The sequence below is a fragment of the Phycodurus eques genome, chromosome 2, assembly GCF_024500275.1.
Source record: "Phycodurus eques isolate BA_2022a chromosome 2, UOR_Pequ_1.1, whole genome shotgun sequence".
Lineage (NCBI taxonomy): Eukaryota > Metazoa > Chordata > Actinopteri > Syngnathiformes > Syngnathidae > Phycodurus > Phycodurus eques.
In genome coordinates this window covers 44780265-44793952 of record NC_084526.1, presented here as the reverse complement: position 1 = coordinate 44793952, position 13688 = coordinate 44780265, and positions in this window count along the sequence as shown.

Genomic DNA, 13688 nt, shown 5'->3' with positions numbered 1-13688 from the left:
CACTGGAAGCCCAAATTATGTAAAAATCCATCCATCCATCCATTTTCTACCACTTATCCGGGTCGGGTCGCGGGGGCAGTAGCTTTAGCAGGGACGCCCAGACTTCCCTCTCCCCAGCCACTTCATCCAGCTCTTCCAGGGGGATCCCGAGGGCATTCCCAGGCCAGCCGAAGGACGTCTCTCCAGCGTGTCCTGGGTCGTCCCCGCGGTCTCCTCCCGGTGGGACATGCCCAGAACACCTCACCAGGGAGGCGTCCAGGAGGCATCCGAATCAGATGCCCCAGCCACCTCATCTGGCTCCTCTCAATGCGGAGGAGCAGCGGCTCTACTCTGAGATCCTCCCGGATGACCGAGCTTCTCACCCTATCTCTAAGGGAGAGACCGGACACCCTGCAGAGGAAACTCATTTCGGCCGCTTGTATCCGGGATGTTGTTCTTTTCGGTCACAACCCACAGCTCATGACCATAGGTGAGGGTAGGAACGAAGATCGACCGGTAAATTCGTCTTTCGGCTTAACTCCTTCTTTACCACAACGGACCAATACAAAGTCCGCATCACTGCAGACGCTGCACCGATCCGCCTGCTGATCTCCCGTTCCATTTTCCCTCACTCGTGAACAAGACCCCAAGATACTTGAACTCCTCCACTTGGGGCAGGATCTCATCCCCGACCTGGAGAGGGCATGCCACCCTTTTCCGACTGAGGACCATGGTCTCAGATTTGGAGGTGCTGATTCTCATCCCAGGCGCTTCACACTCAGCTGCGAACTGCTCCAGTAAGAGTTGGAGCTCACGGCTTGATGAAGCCAACAGAACCACATCATCAGCAAAAAGCAGAGATGTAATACTGAGGCCACCAAACCGGACCCCCTCTACACCTTGGCTGCGGCTAGAAATTCTGTCCATAAAATTTATGAACAGAATCGGCGACAAAGGGCAGCCTTGGTGGAGTCCAACCCTCACCGGGAACGAGTCCGACTTACTGCCGGATATGCGGACCAAACTCTGACTCCGATCGTACAGGGACCACACAGGGGGTTCGGTACCCCATAATCGCGAAGCACCCTCCACAGGACTCCCCGAGGGACACGGTCGAACACCTTCTCCAAGTCCACAAAACACATGTAGACTGGTTGGGCAAACTCCCATGCACCCTCGAGGACCCTGCCGAGGGTGTAGATCTGGTCCACTGTTCCACGGCCAGGACGAAAACAACACTGCTCCTCCTGAATCTGAGATTTGACTTCCCGACGGACCCTCCTCTCCAGCAACCCTGAATAGACCTTTCCAGGGAGGCTGAGCAGTGTGATCCCCCTGTAGTTGGAACACACCCTCCGGTCCCCCTTCTTAAAAAGGGGGACCACCACCCCAGTCTGCCAATCCAGAGGCACTGTCCCCGATGTCCACGCGATGTTGCAGAGGCGTGTCAACCAGGACAGCCCTACAACATCCAGAGCCTTTAGGAACTCCGGGCGAATCTCATCCACCCCCGGGGCCCTGCCACCAAGGAGCTTTTTAACTACCTCGGTGACCTCAAACCCAGAGATAGGAGAGTCCCCCTCAGAGAACCCACACTCTGCTTCCTCATGGGAAGGCGTGTCAGTGGAATTGAGAAGGTCTTCAAAGTATTCTCCCCACCGACTCACAACTTCCCGAGTCGAGGTCAGCAGCGCCCCATCCCCACTATACACAGTGTTGGTGGTGCACTGCTTTCCTCTCCTGAGACGTCGGATGGTGGACCAGAATTTCCTCGAAGCCGCCCGTAAGTCTTTCTCCATGGCCTCACCGAACTCCTCCCATACCCGAGTTTTTGCTTCAGCGACCACCAGAGTTGCATTCCGCTTGGCCAGCCGGTACCCATCAGCTGCCTCAGGAGTCCTACAGGCCAAAAAGGCCCAATAGGACTCCTTCTTCAGCTTGACGGCATCCCTCACCGTTGGTGTCCACCAACGGGTTCGGGGATTGCCGCCACAACAGGCACCGAGCACCTTACGGCCACAGCTCCGGTCGGCCGCCTCAGCAATGGAGGCGTGGGACATGGTCCATTCGGACTCGATGTCCCCCGCCTCCCCCGGAACATGAGCAAAGTTCTGTCGGAGGTGGTAGTTGAAACTCCTTCTGACAGGAGATTCTGCCAGACGTTCCCAGCAGACCCTCACAATACGTTTGGGCCTGCCACGTCGGACCGTCACCTTCCCCCACCATCGGAGCCAACTCACCACCAGGTGGTGATCAGTTGACAGCTCCGCTCCTCTCTTCAACCGAGTGTCCAAGACATGCGGCCGCCAGTCCGATGACACGACCACAAAGTCGATCATAGAAACTGCGACCTAGGGTGTCCTGGTGCCAAGTGCACGTGTGGACACCCTTATGCTTGAACATGGTGTTCGTTATGGACAATCCGTGACGAGCACAGAAGTCCAATAACAGAACACCGTTCGGGTTCTGATCGGGGGGGCCGTTCCTCCCAATCACGCCCTTCCAGGTCTCACTGTCATTGCCCACGTGAGCATTGAAGTCCCCCAACCGAACAATGGAGTCCCCAGCGGGAGCGCTCTCCAGCACCCCCTCCAAGGACTCCAAAAAGGGTGGGTACTCTTAACTGCTGTTTGGTGCATAGGCACAAACAACAGTCAGAACCCGTCCCCCCACCCGAAGGCGGAGGGAGGCTACCCTCTCGTCCACCGGGGTGAACCCCAACGTACAGCCGCCGAGCCGGGGGGCAATAAGTATACCCACACCTGCTCGGCGCCTCTCACCGTGGGCAAATCCAGAGTGGAAGAGAGTCCAACCCCTCTCGAGAGGACTGGTACCAGAGCCCAAGCTGTATGTGGAGGCGAGTCCGACTATATCTAGTCGGAACTTCTCGACCTCACACACCAGCTCGGGCTCCTTCCCTGCCATAGAGGTGACATTTTATGTAAAAATAAACAAATACTTGAAATTGTTTAAGTGTTGGGACCCGAATCTATAATCTATGTAAATGTAACTTTTTTCGTGGAATTATGGAAATAAATTAACTTTATGATATTCAAATTTTTTGGAAAGGGTCTGTATGTGTGGCTGACTGGTTAGAGCGTCTGCCTCACAGTTCTGAAGACCGGGTTTCAATCCCCGGCTCCGCCTGTGTGGAGTTTGTATGTTCTCCCCGTGCCTGCGTGGGTTTTCTCCGGGTACTCCGGTTTCCTCCCACATCCCAAAAACATGCATGGTAGGTTAATTGACAACTCTAAATTGCCCGTAGGTGTGCATGTGAGTGCGAATGGTTGTTTGTTTGTATGTGCCCTGCGATTGTTTGGCAACCAGTTCAGGGTGTACCCCGCCTCCTGCCCGATGATAGCTGGGATAGGCTCCAGCGCGCCCGCGACCCTAGTGAGGAGAAGCGGTAAAGAAAATGGATGGATGGGTCTGTATGTGCTCAGCCTCAGCTACCATTGAATAAATCAGTGCACTAACCTGGACAGATTTGTTAGCTTTATAGCTTCCCTGTACTGTGAAAACCTTTGTTTCAAATCCTGCCAGGTGGTGGGCTTTGTCAAATCCAGCAGGCAAAACTTCGCCATGGCAACACACAAACTTGTCCAAAGTGATTCAACGCAATTGTTTGATTTCTCCTCTCACCCTCAGTTTGACTTCTGACACCATGTAGCCTTGTCACATGCTCGATGAATTAACACGATGGTGATATAAATGACGGACATGCAGCTGCTCAGTTTACAGTGCATCCAGAATGTATTCACAGTGCTTCACTTTTTTTCACATTTTGTTATGTTACACCCTCATTCCAAAATGGAATAAATTCATATTTTTCATCAGACTTCTACACACACACCACCTCATAATGACGTGAAATTTTTTTATTTTACAAATTTATGAAAAATAGAATTCTAACTACTTGTACATAAGTATTCTCAGCCTTTGCCACAAAGCTAAAAATTTATCTCAGGTGCCTCATGTTTTCACTGATCATCCTTGAGAGGTTTCTACAGGTTAACTGGAGTCCACCTGTGGTAAATTCAGTTGATTGGACATGATTTGGAAAGGCACACACCAGTCTATATAAGCATCAGATCAATCTCAATTAATCAATCAATGAATCTACTTTATTTCTCCCTGAGGGCAATTTAATGTCATGAGGAGTATCATTTAAAAAAAAAAAACACACAACAACAAAAGGGGCTTTTCCACCAACCAGCCCAGCAACTTTAAGTCCCTGGTCGCAGGAGTTCCTCATATTAAAAGGTTCCTGTGGCACATGTGGTTTGTGTTTCCATGTCATGAAAGGAACAGAGGATAGGACCCAGATGGGACTCCCGGGCTGGCTTGAGTAGGCCGACGTGTAAAGCAGGGTGGACCCGCATCGACCTTGGGAGCCTAAGCTTCATGGTGACAGGGTTGATCTTTGTGATGGGGAAGGGCCCAATGAACCTGGGAGCGAGCTTCTTGGACTCCACCCGGAGTGGAATAGGTTTGGTCGAGAGCCAAACTCGCTGACCCACTTTGTAGTTCCTCCAACGGTCAGCAGCGGCTTTTTAGGATCGTCCCTGGCGCAGCAGCAACTGGTGGACTAACTCCCAGGTCCTCCTGCAGCATCTCACCAAGGTCAATGTCACTGGAACTGTGGACTGTGGGGCTATGGCAAGAAACAGAGATGGTTGGTAACCATGCACAACGTGAAAAGGCGATAGACTAGTGGATGTAGAGGGGAGGGAATTGTGGGAGAATTCGACCCAAACCAGTTTCGAGACCAGGATCGCAGCTCCTGTGAAGAGAGACATCGGAGCCTAGTCTCCAGGTCCTGGTTCAGCCTCTCGGTTTGGCTGTTGGTTTCAGGGTGAAACCCAGATGACAGACTGACTGTAGCACCTATGAGATTGCAAAACTCCTTCCAAAATTGGGAAATGAATTGGGCACCCCTATCAGACACCACATTCTTGGGGAAACCATGGAATTTGAATACCTGATTGATCATTAACTCTGCAGTATCTTTAGCTGAGGGGAGTTTCGGGAGTGCAATGAAGTGAGCCATTTTAGAGAACCTGTCAACAACGGTGAGAATTGTGGTATTTTGTTGAATAAATTGGAGAAGTTATCATTTATTTGCTAAGCTTGCATTAGTATTATGGACGATTTTGAGAAAGGAAGATATCTCGCCTTCAAGATGACTCAGCAGGAATCAGCCGATGGAAGGGCGTCTTGACCAAGGACGTGGTCGCGGACGTGGCAGGTGTTGGTCCCATGTCTTCACCTTGAAACCCTCCCCTTAGTGTGTTGTGTCTTGTTGCTTAGAACGTTATGTCTTGTAAAACCTTCCTATTTCAAATAAATGCAGGAGCGACGCGAGAAATTGTTTAGAGCGTGATGAGAGGCTGTAATCTGAACAATCTCCCATACGCCCTCCTCATGAGAAAAAGGAACCAGCGTCTTCATTCCTTTTGTGCATTTTTATAGGTGTTGGGTGAGATAGATCCAACATATTTCCTTTCGAAGCCGGTAATCCTGTCACAAAGTCTACTGAAATGTCTGACCAAAGATGTTGTGGTATTGGCAGGGGTCGCAACTCCCCAGAAGGACGTTGTCGAGAGGGTTTGTTAGCAGCACATACCTGGCAAGCATTGACGTAATCGATAACATCCCTCCTAACATTAGGCCACCAAAAGCGCTGTTCGACCACTGATTGAGTCTTGGCAATGCCTGGGTGACATACAGTTCGGTTCGTGTGAGCCCAGTGGATGACTCTTCCCCTTAAGGTCGGAACCACATAAAGCCTGTTTTCAGGGCAATCTTCAGGGCTAAGAGTGTTTTTCAGAGCCCCTTTAACCGCAGTTTCAATTTCCCAAACAAAAGCGGAAATGAAACAGGACTTGGGCAAAATAGTCTTAGGGTCGGACAAAGAATTCTCTTCGCAGAAAATATGTGACAAAGCATCTGGCTTACCATTTTTAGAACTAGGTTGGTAGGATAACATGAAATTAAATCTAGTGAAGAACAGAGCCCATCTAGCCTGCCTCGCATTTAATCTTTTAGAAGATTTAATATACTCAAGGTTCTTGTGATCTGTCCATACTAAAAACAGAGTCTGTGCCCCCTCTAGCCAGTGCCTCCACTCCATCAAAGCCACCTTGACTGCCAGCAGTTCACGGTCACCTATGTCATATTTTTTGTCAGCTGGGGTCAGTTTTTTGGAGAGAAAAGCACAAGGATGTAATTTATCATCCCTGAGAGATTTCTGGGAGAGCACTGCTCCTGTTCCGGCATCAGACGCATCGACTTCTACCACAAACTGCTGTTTGAGATCTGGCAAAGTAAGGATGGGAGCGGAGGTAAAGCTTTAAGTTTTTGAAAAGCTGCATGACAAAGCGGGTTCCATACAAAAGGTTTGTGTGGCGAGGTAAGATCATGCAAAGGAGAGGCTATAGAACTGAAATTTCTGATGAATTTTCTGTAGAAGTTTGCGAACCCTCAGAACCTTTGTACATCTTTGCGTGATGTGAGAGTAGGCCAATTAATAACGGCATCGACTTTGCAAAGATCCATTTTGACTTCACCTTGAGCCAGGACGAAACCCAGAAAAGAAACGGACGCCTTGTGGAACTCACATTTCTCAGCCTTGACATATAGTTGATTCTGCAGTAACCGCTGCAATACAGAGCGGACATGAATAATGTGAGTCTCCTCAGCCGGGGAGAATATCAAAATGTCGTCCAAATAGACAAAAACAAACATTCAATGTCTTGTCCTTTTTGTCCACAAAGAAAAATCCTGCTCCCGCAGGGGATGAAGCTGGCCGAATGATCCTGGCTGCCAGTGATTCTTCCACATACTCCTTCATGGCCTTGTGTTCCGGCCCTGAAAGAGAGAACAACCTCCCTCGTGGGGGTGTGGTTCCAAGCAGCAAGTCAACAGCACAGTCATAAGGTCTGTGGGGTGGAAGAGATTTATCCTTGGACTTGGAAAAAACATCTTTAATATCCTGGTAACAGGTGGGCATTTGAGATAAATCAGGATCCCCAGATGGGGTCTGTGGATTGTCCTTAGAATCATAGCCCTGAACATCACATGGCAGCTTGAAACAGTTCCGGGTGCAATTGGTGCCCCATGACATAACCTGCCCAGAGGACCAGTCAATGTGGGGGTTATGTAATTTCAACCATGGGTTCCCTAAGATAAGGTCATGATTCATGGCATCAAAAAAATGAAAACTAATGCGTTCCGAGTGAGAATCAGGAAATGTCAATGCGAGTGTTTGGGTGCGGTGAGTGATCTTGCCCATAAAACTGCCGTCTGCAGCATAGGTGTTGCGGTGGAGTTTTATTTGAAAGGTTCTAAAGGTGCATACGTCTAACGAGGAGGGAGTTAAGTAAGTTAGCGTCAGAACCAGAGTCAATTAATACAGGTGTATGAATTTCTTGATTAGGAGAGCATAGTGTCATTTTCGGAAGAACCCGTGTAGGGTCTTCCTTAATGAAATTCAGACTCACCTCTCCCGTGCCCTTGCTACCGGCACCGGCAACTTTGACGTGACAGTTGCTCACGGAATGACCCAACTGACCGCAGTAGAAGCACCGCCCTTCCCTCAGCCGGCGTTGACATTCCTCAGGGGAGAAACGGAACCTGCCCAGTTGCATGGGTTCATCCGTGGGGACGCAAGCCAGTGGGTTGAGACTGGAAACAGGTGATCTGCCTTGGTTTGGCTGGTCACCGAGGCTCGTCCTCCAAGTGCGCGGTGACGCAGCCCTCCGCCGATCTCCATCCAGCTCGGGATCCAAAAGACTCTTGTCGATTTTTACGGCGAGAGCAATGAGAGTGCCCAAGTCGGTCGGCAGGTCTAGCGGGACTAAATGATCCTTGACGGCGGGGGATAGTCCTTGAAAAAAGGCATCGAGTAGCGCCCGATTATTCCAATGACTCTCAGCTGCTAGAATGCGAAACTCAATCGCGTAATCTGACATCCTGCGCTTGCCTTGTTGTAAGGTGACAAGGGAGCGAGCTGCCTCACGATCTGGTGTGGAAAATTGAAAAATTTGCTCCATAGTCTTTACGAAAAAAGCCCATGAATGACACGCGGCGGAATTGCGGATCCATTCAGCAGTAGCCCACACTTCCACATGACTAGTCAGGTGGGCAATGACGAAAGCGATTTTTGCCCGCTTGGTGGGGAAGGCAGCTGCCTGCAGCTCAAAGTGGAGTTCGCACTGCGTGATGAACGGCTTAATGTTCCCAGAATCTCCAGAGAACCTCTCCGGTCGAGAGAGCTGTGGGCAGACAGCACCGGAGGTGGCTGCATGGTGACTGCTTCACATGGAAATGTTGGTACCGTGGCGGTATCGGGTGTGGTGCCAACTGGTTCCTTCTCTTGAATCATTTTCATAAGAATTTCAAACTGCGAGGCCACCTGTCTCATCATATTGTCCTGATGCCTTGACAGTCCCTCTAAATGAAGGTGGAGGGCAGCAAGTTGCTCATCCTGCTTCGAGAGGCGTTGACCCTTCGCTTGAAGGGCTTTGCGCACCGGGTCTGAGTCTGCTGGGTCCATGTTATGGCCAGTTCGTTCTGTCATGAACGGAACAGCGGGTAGGACCCAAAAATGCACGACTCCAAAACAAATGGACAGTTTCCAAAAAGAGAGGTTTAATATACGGGCATAGGTCAGTACACAGGCAGCCAATCCAAGAAAGGCAACAGTATCCAAAAACATGAGGCGAGGTCGATAATCGGAACAGGGTCAAGTCTTACTGTGAGTCTGTGACGTGGAAACAAGGAATGCTGGAACGCGACGACAAGGTACAACGAACTGGCGACGAAAGGGCATGAGACACGAGGTTAAATACAAGGGGTAATTAGGGTGAACGAGGCACAGGTGGTGAAGATGCTCACAGGAGCAGGTGTGTGTGAAACAGGGGGAAGACAAAAACCGGAACACACACCCATGACATTCCATCGCACTCATTAAGCAAAGGAGGCTGATATTGCTCATTACTGACACCTACTGGATAAAAAAATGCTGGTATTTCAAGCTTTCAATGTCTTATTTTATATCTTAAAATCCATCCATCCATCCATTTTCTGAGCCGCTTCTCCTCACTAGGGTCGCGGGCGTGCTGGAGCCTATCCCAGCTGTCATCAGGCAGGAGGCGGGGTACACCCTGAACTGGTTGCCAGCCAATCGCAGGGCACATAGAAACAAACAACCATTCGCACTCACAGTCATGCCTACGGGCAATTTAGAGTCTCCAATTCATGCATGTTTTTGGGATGTGGGAGGAAACCGGAGTGCCCGGAGAAAAGCCACGCAGGCACGGGGAGAACATGCAAACTCCACACAGGCGGGGACGGGGATTGAACCCCGCACCTCAGAACTGTGAGGCTGACGGTCTAACCAGTCGGCCAACGTGCTGCTATATCTTAAAATTTCAAACAATAATGTTGTTATAATATTTTAAATTTCTAATATTTTTGATACATTTAAAACCTAACCTTTTATCCAGCTGAGGCAATTGAGAACTGATTCGCATTTGCAATGCCAACCTGGCTGCAGACACTCTTTGAGGCAGGAGGTTTTTTTATATACAGGTACATTCCAATAAATTAGAAAATATTTATTCTATTTTATTGAGATGACATACCTAAATAGATTCTGCAACAGAAGCTTGCAGATGACTATAGATCTGATTTCTCAGCTGGAAAAGGCAATAGGGACACGAGCCTGAATCCTGACAGAGCTCTACTACAAATTTAAGAACAATAAATCTCATCTATAGTCATCTTCATATGGTGATTATTCATATATGTTTTTATTCAAAAAGACAAGTTTTTCTTATGTCTTGGCATTCAGGCAATTACATTGTCAAGTTTTATTTTATAGGTCACATAACTTTGCGGAGGAACCTGTGTACGAATATTTCAGGCCCCATTTTGTGCGTATGCAGGGTTGCTAAATGAGGCCTGCATGCTTTTTCCCCCCGTCAAGTTTTATTTATTAATTTTTTTTTTTTTTGATAGGTCACTTGGATACATATATTTCAGGCCCCATTTTGTGCATAAGCAGTGTTGATAAGTGAGGTCCCTGGACCTGAATGATCCCAGTTTTTGAGTACAGGGGAGGTTAAATCAGAATTTAGGTTTAAGATTAAGAGCATTTAGAACCTGCTTGCTGGAATACCCCTCTGGGAAATAAAATTATTGATTTTTAACTGTTATTATTTAAAATTATTTTGATGATTATTGATGCAGCTATCAGAATCAGAATCATCTTTATTTGCCAAGTATGTCCAAAACACACAAGGAATTTGTCTCCGGTAGTTGGAGCCGCTCGAGTACAACAGACGGTCAATTTACAGAACACTTTGGAGACATAAAGACATTGACAAAAAACAATTGTGCAAAAAGATGCAGAGTCCTCTAGCACTTCAAATAACCATTAATAACATTTTATAAATGAATAAAAAGTAAATAATAATGAATAACAATGTAAAATGGTTTATTTTCAAATATTTATTTATTCTCATTTCAAAATGTAATTATTTAGAATTAAGGTAAATTAACTTCAATAACCAAATAATTATTACAAATAAATCATTGTTAAATGTATTTGTATTTATTTGTATTAATATTCAATCAAGCAACCAATTCTAAGAGAAATGATTACAAAATAGAGAAAATGAAAAAATACATTTAATCCCATTTTTAGATAAATCAATTGAAAAAAATTTTGTGACTCTTGATAAATCCTCGTTGGGACATGATTTGATAAAACTAAATATGTTTAGATAAATGATTTGTACATCAATCACTTGCAATCCTGGGGAACTCTTTTTTTTCTTAAACACCATAACAGCCATTTCACTGCGACGGTGACTTTTGTCATCGTCGGACACGTCACTGCACAAAATTTGCACAGACATCAGCACAATTCCGCTGTGTTGAATGGGTAAGAAGTACAAAGGTTTTTGATCAGAAATTAGTTTGGAAATACCAGCATATCATTTTATTTATAGTTTTGCCTCAATATCGATGAGATTGCAGAGAAACAGACAAGCCGTGTTTGCTTAAGATGTGAGGAGACTCGTAGAAAGTCAGGATTTAGCATACCTAGCGAGTAGATTCACAGAGTCAGTTACTGTGGTAACTGAGTCAGAATTCCTCTTCCCCAGCTCTTTGGAATTAAATGATCAGGCTTTTTCTCATCTCGGGGTCAACTTCCTCTGAGTTTTCACATAACCTGCTTGCTGGAATACACCCCTGCCCTCTGGAAGATGTTGCTGATGTCACCAGCAGTTGTTTTGGGCTTTTCTTCTGAGCTGTCAGAATATTTCTGTCTTCAATGAATGAGAGGGGCGGAGGGGGAAGAGTGAGGCTACAGGGAAAAGAGATTGCAAGGGTGGATGACTTTAAATTATTGGCATCAACAGTCCAGAGCAATGGTGAGTGTGGTAAGGAATTGAAGAAACGGGTCCAAGCAGGTTGGAACGGGTGCAGGAAGGTGTCAGGTGTGACATGTGACAGAAGAGTCTCTGATAGGATGAAGGGCAAAGTTTATAAAACAGTGGTGAGGCCAGCCATGATGTACGGATTAGAGACAGTGGCACTGAAGAGACAACAGGAAGCAGAGCTGGAAATTAATATGTTGAGGTTCTCTCTCAGAGTGAGCAGGTTGGATAGGATTAAAAATGAGCTCATCACATGGACAGCCAAGGTTAGATGTTTTGCAGACAAAGTTAGAGGGCCAGACTTTGATGGTTTGGACACGTCCAGAGGAGAGATAGTGTTTTGGTAGAAGGATGAGCTTCCAGGCAAGAGAGCTCGAGGAAGACCAAAGAGAAGGTCGATAGATGTAGTGAGGGAAGACATGAGAGCAGTTGGTGTTAGAGAGGAAGATGCAGGAGATAGGCTTTCATGGAAAAGGATGACGCACTGTGGTGATCCATAACGGGACAAGCCGAAAGGAAAAGAAGAAGACTGGTTTCCTCCCACAGTCCAAAAACATGCATGGTAGGTTAATTGAAGACACTAAATTGTCCGTAGGTGTGAATGTGAATGGTTGTTTGTTTATATGTGCCCTGTGCTTGGCTGGCGATCTGTTGTTCACAAGTGAGTACAGTTGTACTTGCCCCCATTTTAGCGAGTACATTTCACCATCTCTTGCTATTAGTACACAGCATTTCTCCTGCATTACTATGGAGACTACTTACAATAACCTGTTAGCGAACACTCTCTCCTGCTCCGAGGGGGAAAAAGCTCACTTCTGATCAATCTTTCCTGAAATATTACATGTATCCATAACATATACTCCCATATCCTTAAACATACAACATGACAAAAAATACTTTATTTTCAAAATTTCATTGTCAATTCCACTTGGACACTGAAAGGTGGTTAATTGACAACTCAAAATTGCCCGTAGGTTTAATGGTTGTTAGTTTTGTATGTGCCCTGCAATTGGCTGGCAACCAGTTCAGGGTGTACCCCGCCTCCAGCCCGATGATAGCTGGGATAGGCTCCAGCACGACCGCGACCCTAGTGTGGAGAAACGGCTCAGAAAATGGATGGATGGATGGATGGATACATTGAAAGGTCCAATCACTTCATCATTTTTCTCACAAATACCTGCGTGGGCACAGATAATTGTGGGTTCCTAACTCTTAGTTACCAAAAATATTTGTAATAAGCTGTTACAGGTTAAATATGTTTGATAATATGCATTAAGCCAGCAAATGAGTATAAGACTGTATCAGCATGTCTGTTTAAGACACGTCATCACGTGTTAGATCTTCACTTTGGCACCATCCGGTGGACGTTTACGATACATCTGGTTTATCATCATAATGTTTTCCTGGGCCTGTACCCGACCTGTAATTTGAGACAGAATTTGTACCATCAATTATACTAATTTAGACAGAATTTGTACCATCACTTATACTATCTATCCTCAATCGGGTCACGGGCGTGCTGTAGCCTATCCAAGCTGACTCTGGGCGAGAGGTGGGGAACACCCTGGACTGATCGCCAGCCAATTGCAGGCTTTGTTGACCATTTGAGGTAATATTGCGTTACATAACATTACCTGTAGGTAATATTACATTACAAAAGGAAAATGGAAGGCACGATGGACGACCGGTGAGAGCGTCTGCCTCACAGTTCTGAGAACCGGGGTTCAATGCCCGGCCCCGCCTGTGTGGAGTTTGCATGTTCTCCCCGTCCCTGCGTGGGTTTTCTCCGGGCACTCCGGTTTCCTCCCACATCCCAAAAACATGCATGGTAGGTTAATTGACGACTCTAAATTGCCCGTAGGTGTGACTGTGAGTGTGACTGGTTGTTTGTGCCCTGCGATTGGCTGGCTACAAATTCAGGGTGTACCCCAACTCCTGCCCTATGATAGCTGGTATAGGGTCCAGCACGCCCACTACCCTAGTGAGGAGAAGCGGCTCAGAAAATGGATGGATGGAAAAGGAAAAAGGAAAACTATTGAGCTGTGTGAAAGCAAGTTACATTAAAATAGTTTTCTTTGACTCTTAAGGCACTATCAACTGTTTGGAATATGTTTTAAATTTAGTGCAATTTTATTGTCACATTTTTAAAATACAGATTTGGCGTCATCTCGTGTGCATTTCTTAAAACAAAACCTGTCACAAATTGGTGGCGAAAGAGAACTGATGACAGATCCGATCAGGTGACAGTCACATGGTTTG